Here is an 11,239-nt window from a genome sequence, read left to right as displayed (position 1 = left end):
TCTCCTCCCCTTCCTTTACATTCTCTTCTTTCCCCTCCCATCACCTAGCCTTTCTTCCTCCCTCCTCCTATACTGCCTCCTTTGCCGTTCCCCTCCTCTTCGCTCCCCAATCCTCTCCACTCCAATTATCTCACCCTGTTTCTCCTCGCCTCCTCTTCCCTATCATCCCCGTTCACTTACCCTCCCTTCCCTTCTACTATTAGGTCCCTTGCCGTTTCCCCTCCTCTCCTCTTCCTTTCTCTTCCCTCCCCCCCCATCATACGGTAGATTGTATTCCTCTCTTCTCCCCTCGCCTTCCCTTCCTTCCCTCCCCTCCTACCTTGCTTTCCTTCCTGTTCCCTCCCATTCCACTCTGTCTCCTCTCCTCTCATCTTGCCCTTCTTCCCCTCCTCTTCTCCCTTCCCACTTTACCTTCACTCTCTCCCTTCTTCACTTACCTTCACTACTTTCCTTTCCCTTCTTACCTCCCATCCTCTCCTCTCCCCACTTACCTCCCCTCTTCTCCCTACCAACTTTTTCCCCTTCTTCTCCCCTCCCAACTTTCCTCTCCTCCTCTTCCCTCCCCTCAACTCGAACTTTTCCCCCTCCTCTCCCCTCCAAACTTTACCTCCCCACTTACGTCCCCGTCTCTCCCCTCCCCCCTTTACCTGTCCTCTTTTCTCCAGCCCTTCCAGTCGTTATTCCTTTACGTTTCACTACCTCCTCATTTTTTCCTTTTTCCTGTTTTAGTTTCACCACCCTTCCCATCTGTTTCCTTTCTGTCGTTTGCCTTCATGTAAACCATCCATTCCTTTGCCTCTCTCTCTCTCTCTCTCTCTCTCTCACTCTCTCTCTCTCCCCCCTCCCAGGTCTTTCTTCATTTCCTCTTTTTTCTCTAGTCTCATGAATCATTCTTTTCACTCATTCTGCCATTTTCCTTCACGTCTGCCGTACATTTTTCCTTACTCCTTTCAATATTTTCCTTCCCTTCACTACTTTTTACCGCATCTGTCCAGTTCGTCACTACCTTCTTTATCAACCTTCCACTCCATCACCTCGCCAAAATTCTCTGTTCTCTATTCTCTCTCCTCTTGGTGTGTTATCATCTTCCTCCTTCCTTACTTCCTGTCTCCCCTCCTTAGTTTCATTTCCTCTCTACTCACTTCTACAGACATTCATTTTAGTCTTTCCTTTTCCCTACGTCCAACATTCACTCTTTTTTATTCCTTTCTTCCACTTCCCTTTCACTCTTTTATTTCTCTCCGTTACTCTTGTCTTCACATCTCAACTTGTCTTCGTTTTTACCCCTTTTCATACATCTACTTCCTTCAGTCTTTCCCTTACCGTCATTACTCTTCTTTTCACCTTCCTAATCTCTCTCTCTCTCTGTCTATCTATCCCTCCCCCTCCTTCCCTTCACTCTCTCCCCTTCTCCCTCACCCTCTTCATCACTTCTCACTTTCCAAAAATTTACCTATTTCCTCCGCCATTTTTAAAATCATCAATTTTTCTCTACCCGGATTTCCTTTGACGTCCACCAATTAACCTCTCTCTCTCTCTCTCTCTCTCGAACGCACGTTATTCAATTTAACCTGTTACATCGAATGAGACTAACAAGGGAAACAGACGTACCTCCATTAATTCACAGTATTTAATCTCTCTCTCTCTCTCTCTCTCACTGCAACCTAGCCTCTTTTCCCTCTTTTCGAACTCAGTAATTTCTCTCCTTCTCCTTAATTCCCTGTCCTTTCTCTGTGTGTGTGTCTTCTCTCTCTCCTCTCTTTCTCCAACTCTTTATTTCCATCTTTCTCTACCTCTGATATCCCTTTCTTTCACCTTTCACTTTCCTCTCTCTTTATCCCTACTTCCATTTTCTTTCCCTCTTATTTCTACTTTCCCTTCCTCGTATTTCATCCCCTCTCCCTCTCTTACTTCCATCTTTCTCTCTCCTCCCTTGTATTTTCCTCTCTATTTCCATCCCTTTTACTTTCTCCTCCCACTTTTATTTTCCTCTTTCTTTCTACCATCACTATTCCGCCTTTTTCGAATTCACTGTCCCTCTTATTTTACTCTTTTCTCTCCTTCAAATTACTCTCACTTCTGCTGAATTCCCTCTTTCTCTCCTTCATAGTTTCCTCTTCCTTTCCCTTTTTCTTTTTATTTTTCTTTCCCTCTTACTTTCTTCTTTGTTCCCCTCTTTCAACTTTCCTTTGTCCTCTCTTTCTTCAACGTATAATCTCCCGCCATCTCCCCTTATCACAAGCTCCTTCATCTCTGTCCCCCTCCCCTTCTCCTCCCCCACCCCCCAACCCACCCTATTACCTTCTCATCCCCTCCCCTCAACCCTGCCCCCCCTCTTCCATTCCCTTCTACTCCCTCCCCTCTTCTCGGCCTTTTCCTCCCCCTCCTCGATTTCCTTCTACGTCACTTCACCTTGTCACCTCATCCCTCCACCCCACCCAACCCCCCCTCTCCCTCCCCTCCACCGTGACTTACCTCCCCATCCCTCCCACCTGCCTCCCTCTCCCCTCCTACCTCTCTCCCCGCCTCCCCACCCCTCCCACCTGCCTCCCTCTCCTCTCCTACCCCTCTACCCGCCTTCCCACAACCTCCCTCCCCCTCCTCCCCTCTCCACCCCATCACCCCACCTAATATACCCCACCAGACGCCTAACACAAACACACACACGTCCACTCCCTCTCCACCCGAACGCTTCCCCCCCCCCTCATTGCTATCTACCTTCCATTCTCTCTTATGCTCATTTTCTCTCTCTCTCTCTCTCTCTCTCTCTCTCTCTCTCTCTCTCTCTCTCTCTCTCTCCAATACTTCTAATTCTCTTCTCTTTCTCACCTGAGCCCCGTCCCTACCTCTTCCCCCCTCCCCTCCCTCTCCCCTTCTTTTACGCAACACGACCTTCCTTTCTCCTCGGGTTCCCTGTCTTGTGTCTTGCTTTTTACTCCTAATGAATGGGAAGGGAAAGTTTAAATGGTGAGAAAAGGTAAGAAGCAGGTTTATATTTTTTTACTGAGTCCCCCCTCCAGTCTCTCTCTCTCTCTCTCATCCAGTTATCTTTCTCTTTCATATATTTCCCTACTTGTTTAATTTTTACATCCCATGCATTACTCCCTGTCGTGCGTTTAATTTTTCTCATATATTTCTCTCTCATCTGACTTCTTCTTGCACACAATCTCCTTCCTTATACGGTTCATTCTCTCTCTTATACGAAACAGATGCCGAGAAAATACAGCGAAAAAAATGCCGCAGATGGAGACAAAAATAACTGATGAGAAATAGAAAAAAACAAAAAATCACCAACACTACCAAATGAAACTGCAAAACCATCCCTGTAAGCTGACCTTGTGTGTGTGTGTGTGTGTGTGTGTGTGTGTGTGTGTGTGTGTGTGTGTGTGTGTGTGTGAATGCAAGCACGTGACATTTCAGTGTGCCTCAGTTGGGAGAGTATCTGTTTGTGTGTGTGTGTGTGTGGATGCGGGGTACGCCTGTATGCGTGTGTGTGCTGTTTTGCATTTGTTTATACTAGAAGCACATGATAGCGAACATATATGTACAGAGTATATATAAACTTTGGGAGCGTTCTTCTAGCCACGAACTGCATTGGCGGACATCAGGAGTGATGTGGTTTAACCAGTGTCGCATACTATAAAGTATGCTTGCACCCAGTCGGCTTGCGCGGGCATATTACACTTGGTTCACAGACTACACACACATCCAAAGCCACTCCAACACTACAGTACCTTACAAGCACTTCTCACCCTACATACAATCTCTACCAGACAGCCTAAGGCACTTGGTAGAGACACATTGGCTGTATCGTCCCCGCTTCGGTTGGTATAGGCCGGTCCTGCAGTGGACATTTAAACGGCTGATGAGATGATATATATATATATATATACATATATATATATATATACTCTGTGCAAGTGTCAGTAAATGTGTGCTATATTGTTATCACTTTAACCTGGCCAAAACTGACAACTCACCATGTTGAATACTGCGCTGCAGCAGTCGATCAACACTAGAATATGATGCTAGTCACGCAGAAGTGCTGAGGAAAGGATGCAGAGCCGTAGTATTATCTTTAGCTACCACTGAGCTACGTGGAATAAGCTACACAGGGATGATAATCTGGGCGAACTTAAAGAGTAAAAAGCAGCATAGTAAGTATACATTTGTTGGGCGTCCTGGGTGTGACTTGTTTTGGGGGCGTGCATAAGTGCTTGTGTGTGTGTGCATGTGTCTAGTGGTGTGTCTCTCACTACACTTGTATCTATGCCATTTGTACCTAGGTGTAGGAGTAGTAAGGCTGTGTGTGTGTGTGTGTGTGTGTGTGTGTGTGTGTGTGTGTGTGTGTGTGTGTGTGTGTGTGTGTGTGTGTGTGTGTGTGTGTGTGTGTGTGTGTGTGTGTGTGTGTGTGTGTGTGTGTGTGTGTGTGTGTGTGTGTGTCAGAGAGAGAGAGGGGGGGGAGGGGTGACTCTCTCCAGCTAAAAATATTTCAGCTGTCTGTCTGGATCTAGTGTGCCTGTCTGTCTTCTGTCTACGAGCCGGCTCATTATCTTTCCCACATCTACCTATCTACCTGTCCCACATCTATCCATCTACCTGTCCCACATCTATCCATCTACCTGTCCCACATCTATCCATCTACCTGTCCCACATCTATCCATCTACCTGTCCCACATCTATCCATCTACCTGTCCCACATCTATTAACCTTTCCTACATCTATCAACCTACCTGATATCACCCAGACAGGTAGGGGTATCATTTAAATTTTATTTTTGCTACTAACAGACTCTCTCTCTCTCTCTCTCTCTCTCTCTCCCCCTCTTTCCCTTTACAATTCCCTACTGAGAAATACACACACACAAAGGACAGAAAAAAAAAAAAACACTGGCTGGTTAAGTGGCTGTTACGGTATTGGGCGAAAAAAATTGTCCAAACACCGCCCAATGACTTACAAACATAGTCGACTACTATCGGTGCTGCCTACACACACACACACACACACACACACACACACACACACACACACACACACACACACACACACACTGCTAACTAAATACAAACATAAACAAGGAAAGCAAATATTAAATCATATTTCACAGTCAAAGTCTAACATAAGTAGCCAGAAGGGCCGAATCACCCTCACCTCAGAATACATAACTGAATCTAATTTAACCCCAATTTAACATAAACAAACTTAACCTAACCTAACCTCTCTCTCCTAACCACTCCCATCCTAACCATTTAACCATTCCTAATCTGACCTAATCCAACCTAACCTACCCCAACTCAGTCCAAAACTAATCTACTCTATTCCCTAACGCAATTACCTTCTCCTCTGAGTCGCTTACGTATTTCATCTTGGCCTAGTTATCATCCCGGGGGTCAAAGGGTTAAGCTGACATCATCATAACGTGTTTCTGGACAGCATCTCATCTTGGGACTCCCACGGCGACACAGACGAGGAGGAGGAGGAGGAGGAGGAGGAGGATTACACAGGAAAGCAAACAGCAACAGACCTTATGGTCCTTTCGAGTCTGCTTGTTACAGAGAAAACTATGACTACATGATTTAACTCTACATGCTGTAGGATAAGGATAGTAAAGCAAGAAGGCTCCCCCCACCACCAAACCCTCCAGGAAAAAGTGAGAAAAACCACCATGCAGCATGGAAAAACTGACTTGTAAATTTCATAGAAAATACTGGAATGAAAAGTCACATTCTATAATACTTTGTCTATAAGCTACCCGACTGAGTAACCTGAAAGAGAAAGTAATCAAATAAAGTAATAGTTACAGCATGACATTATAAACTGGTACACTGAGTTAATGCGAAGTCTGTGGACATAACGTGGAAACTACACACTGCACAGTGTGGATGTTTAGGGGTGGTGCGGCAGCCTTTCCTGGCGCTTTTTAGGAAGGCAGCAGTCAATCAGGCCCTAGCTCCGTTCACTCCACTAACACAAGGAACTCTCCCATGTGGGACAAGTACACAAGTTTCATCCTGAAGCAGTGACCCCTGGTACATTAAAAAAAATCCCGATGGTGGTCACTTGACTAACAGGGACCCTCAGTGATCCACAGCCCATCACAGGTCGAAAGTAAGACAGGAGGAGGAGGAGGAGGAGAATAAAAATAAGCAAGAAGATTGAGGACTATAAAGATTAATACAGGGAATAAGGAGAGAAGGGGAAACAACAGGATGAAACAAAAGAATAAGAATAAGAAGGCGAGGAAGAAGGACTGAGGCAAATGGAATAAGTTTGAGGCGGGTAGCAACACTGATGGAATAAGCAAGACTGAAGATAACAAGACTGGGATAATTGCTGTACGGCCACTCCCTTACCACACACACACACACACACACACACCGCTCGCTGGTGCAGTGGTAACGCTCTCGCCTGCCAACTGGTGGACGGGAGTTCGCGCCTCGCTCAGGTTGCGAAAAGTTCACTGACGAAGTGGGTGGTTACTGTCCCCCTTGAGCAAGGGGACGGGTGTGTGCGTGTGTGAAGATCACAGCCTTGCCCTTAGATCGGACTATATGAGCTCTCAGCTCCCTTCCGGGAGGGTAAAAGCTGACGATCACGACCATCAAGTGATCCTGACCGACCCGGTGAATTACACACACACACACAGAAAGAGAGAGAGAGAGAGAGAGAGAGAGAGAGAGAGAGGAACAACACCCCTGTCACTCTGCCTCACTCTGAAAAGGCAAGGAGACTGACAGGGATGGGGGAAGACGCGGAAGGGGGGGACAGAATTAAAGAGAAAAAAAGGTGTCTATAAATTCTACGCCTTTAAGTAAGATTGAAGAGAGAATGATGGACGAATTTTTAAAAGTAATACGCAACAGAAAAGGAAGATTTGGAGGAGGGAATAACGCTACGACTAAGAGACAAACAGAAAAAGAGAAAAAGAGAGAAAGGAAGGGAAAAGAAAGAAATAGTGAGGGAGGGCGATAGAAAGCGGAGATCCTGGCAAGAGGTATGTATGAGAAACCGATAATGAAAACGAGAAAAAATACGAGGTGACGAAAAACAAGAAAAAAAAAAAAAGGTGCTACAAAAACCGATAATGAGGACAGCAGCCGAGCGAAAAACAAAGACGAAAAAGACGGAAAAATTGTACCAGAAACCGATCATAAAAAGTGAAATAAAAGACGCAAAAGAAAAGATAAAAAAGTGACCAGGAAACAACCAAAGACGATTAGGGAAGGAGAGGAAGCGAATGAAATATGGAAATGAGAGGAAATGATGGGCAGGAGAAACTGGAGATAAGAAAAAGAGAGATTTACTGGTTAAGGAGAACAGGGGAAAATGAGAGAGAGAGAGAGAGAGAGAGAGAGAGAGAGAGAGAGAGAGAGAGAGAGAGAGAGAGAGAGAGAGAGAGAGAGTCGGGACAGAAGAGGGAGAGGAGGGAGGAAGGGAGAAAAGACAAGGAGGGGGGAGGGAGGAAAAGAGAAAAGACAAGGAGGGGGGGAGGGAAGGGGGGAGGGAGGGAGGAAACAGAGGAGCGGAGATAAAAGCTGTCACTGATGATAGGAGGTAAACGGATATAAAAGGGAAAAAAAAGACACAAAGGAGGGAGGAGGGGAGGGGGATGGAGGGACGAGAAGAGAAAGAGAGAGGGAGAGGGGAGGAATGGAAAGGAGAAGAGAGGAGACGATGGGAGGGGAGGAGAGGGAAGGGAAGAGGTAGGAGAGAAGGGAGAGGTAGGAGATGGGGGTGAGAGGGGAATAAGTGATGACTGCGAACTAAGGAGAAAGAAGGGAGTATTTTGGAAGGAAAGAGAGAGTGAGGAAGTAGGGAGAGGGAGAACAGGGAGAGGGAGGAGAGGGGAGAGGAGAGGGAGGAGAGGGGAGAGGAAAGGAAGGGAGGGGAGGGGAAAGGAGGGAGGGAGGGAGGGGAGGGGACGGGAGAGAAGAAGAGGGAAGTTAGCGATGACAGCTTGCTGAGGAGAGATGGGAGACCGGAAGGGCCGTGGAGGAGGAAGGGAGGGAGGAAGGGGATGGGGATGGGGATGAGGGAATGGAAGGGGTAGGGGGAGGAGAAGGGGGAAGGGGAGGGGGAGAGGGAGGCTAGTCAGTGATGTCAGCTTGCAAAGAAGAAAGATACGAATTCGGAGGGACGGAGAAGTGAGGGACGGGGGGGAGGCGTGATGGGAGGGGAATGGGGAGCAACGGAGAGGGAAGGCCAGTGCGCAATGACAGTTTACAAAGGAAAGACTGATATATATATATATATATATATATATATATATATATATATATATATATATATATATAGATAGATAGATAGATAGATAGATAGATAGATAGATAGTGTGTGTGTGTGTGTGTACATATGTATAAGAGAGAGAGAGAGAGAGAGAGAGAGAGAGAGAGTAAATATTGGAAGACGGGGGGGCAAGGAAGAGCACAAAGAGAAGAGGAGAGAAGTGAGGAGGAAAGAGGACAAGTGGGTGGTGGTAGAGACGAGAGGAAAGGAGGGGAGGGAAAGACAGAATATGAAGGGGAATGGAGGGGAAGGGAAGCGAAAGGACGAGGTGGTGCTCAGGGAGGGGAGGTGGATGGGGAAAAAAGACAGGTGATGGTGGTAGAAAACGGAGGAGGAAAGAGAGAGAGAAAGGAGGAGGAGGAGGAGAGAAACGCTGGAGAAGCAGGTGGTGATCGAAGAGGGAGGAGAGGAGGGGGAGAGGAGAAAGAAGACACTGAGACCAAGAGACACATGCAGACAAAGAAACAAAGGGAAAGAACACCACAGAGAAATTCTATTCACTTTACCTCTCTCTCTCTCTCTCTCTCTCTCGTACTTCCTTCATTCCTTATTCCACTCTCTCATCCACCATCTGCCCTTCCTTTCTCACACTTCTCTTTCCCTGTCTCCTTCCCTCCTTCCTTTCCTCTGCTCGCTCCACCCCCCCTCCCTCCTCCAGTCCCTCTAAAATTACCTCGCCTTCTCCTTATCTTCACCTTCCATCCTTTCTTACTCCATCCATCTCTCTCCGTTTTTAGCTTCCCCTCCCTCCCTCTCTCACTGTGTCCTTCTTTCTCTCTTCTCTCTCTCTCTCTCTCACTTCTTCTCCTTCTATCCTGCCTCTCCAAACTTTTCTCTCTCTCTTACTTTCATCTTCCACCCCTTCTTACTTCCTCTTTCCTTCTCCCCCCTCTCCATTTTCCTCCCTCATTTTTTTTTCTTCTCCCCTCCGTTCCTCTCTCCTTACCTTCCTTTTCCTCCCTACTTTCCTCTCCTTCTCTCCTGCTTCTCCAAACTGACTTCCCTCTCCTCCCCAAACATTAAAAATTGGCGTCTTGGAGCCTATCAAGGAGGCAGTATGGGCCAGCTGGGGCTGAGGAGGGGAGGGGGAGAGGGAGGAAGGGAAGGAAGGAGATGAGAGGGAAGGGAGGGAAGGAACAGAGATGAGAAGGAAGGGAGGGAAGGAACGGAGATGAGAGGGAAGGGAGATGAGTAAAAGAGGGTAGAAACTGGAAGGAAAAGGACAGAGGACTGAGGGAAGGGATGGGAAGGGGAGGTGGATAGGTAGGGGAGTGGGTGAATGAGTAAGGGAAGGACAGAGGGAAAGAAGTATGAAGGCATGGGAGGCATTAGGTAGGCAAGCTGAAAGGATGGGAGAGGAAAACAGGTATAAAGGAGTACAAAGGAAAGCAAACAGCAACAGAATTAATGGTCCTTTCGAGGCTGCATGGTACAGAGACTATGATATCATTTTTATGTGGCGAAGACAAGGATAGTGAAGCAGGAAGACTGGTTCTGGAAAGGAGGGAAGGAGAGGCGGAGGGACGTGACAAATAATAAAGGAGAGAGGGGGGGAGAGGGAGAGAGGGAGAGAGGGATGCGAGAAATAATGGAGAAGGGAGGAAGGGAGGGAGTCAGAATTAACAGATTGGATAGGGAGGGTAGGTCACGATAAGGGAAAGGGAGGGAGAGCTGGAGGGAGAGGCGAGAATGGCGACGCACTAGAGAAGAAGAGAGGAGAAAGACTGATGAAACCGAGAGGGAAGGAAGGCAAAGGAAGAAACGAGAGGAACATGACAAGATAAAATGGAGGGAGGGAGAAAGAAGTCGAAAAGGCCGAGGGAGGAGAGTGGAAAGGATGGAGAAGAAAGGAGTAGGAAAAGGATGGGAAAGAAACGGGAAGCGTGGGAAGAAGAGAATCAAGACATATTGAAGGAGTTAGGGGGAGATGGAAGGAAAAACAGGGTACGTGAGAGAGAGAGAGAGAGAGAGAGAGAGAGAGAGAGAGAGAGAGAGAGACTGAAGTGAGAGGAAGAGTGATATGCACGAAAAAGAGGGAGGGAGAGAGGAAGGGATAAGAGGGATGAAGAGGAGGGAGAGAGAGAAAAAGGAAGAGGAGGGAGATAAGGGGAGACTGAGAAAATACAGTGAGTGATGAATGAAGGAGAGAGGGAGAGATAACGATTAATGGATGGATGGATGGATGGTTGGATGGAAGGAAGGAAAGGAGAAATGAATGAAAAAAATGAAGGAAGGAAAGAAGGAAGGAAGGGAGGAAGGAGAGAAGAAAGGGTAGATGCGGGAAAGGATAAATGAAGGAAGGGGGAAAGAAAGAAAAGAAGTGAGGGAGCCAGACGAAAAGAGGACAGAAAAAAGAAGGAAAAGAGGAAGGAAGGAAAGAAAGAAACAAAGCACGGAAGGAAGGAAAGAAAGAAAGGAAGGAAGGAAGGAAGGAAATAGGAGGGAAAGAAACAGGAAGGAAGGAAGAAGTACAAGTGCATGCGAACAGTAAAACACACACTTGTTCTCTGGCGGCTGCTTTTTATAGTTTAAGTTAAAAATAACGAAACAAGTCTAAGCATTACAAAGAAAAACTGGCAAAGAAGGAAGGAAGGAAGCAAAGAAGAAAGACACGAAGGAAGGAAGGGGAAGGAGAAAGGACGGGAAGGAGAGAAAATCAGGAAATTGGGGGGGGAGGGGACTGAAGGAAGCAAGAAGGTCAAGGAAGGATTAAGAAGAAGAAAAAAGCCACAGCAAAGAAGGTAAGGAGGAAAGATGATGAGAATAATTAGGGAAGGTTATACGGAAAAAGGCAAGAAGGAGTTTTGTGAGGAGGAAGACAAACAGGGAGGAAAGGAGAAGAGAGAAAATTTGAGAGAGAGAGAGAGAGAGAGAGAGAGAGAGAGAGAGAGAGCACACACACACATGACTTGACAAACATTCCGTACTGTTCTCTGTCTGTCTGTCTGTCTGT

This window comes from Coenobita brevimanus, chromosome 65 (genome assembly GCF_032717465.1).
Source record: "Coenobita brevimanus isolate Jiangsu-jjx chromosome 65, ASM3271746v2, whole genome shotgun sequence".
NCBI lineage: Eukaryota > Metazoa > Arthropoda > Malacostraca > Decapoda > Coenobitidae > Coenobita > Coenobita brevimanus.
The sequence above is the reverse complement of the archived record's forward strand: the minus strand, read 5'-3'. Positions refer to the sequence as shown.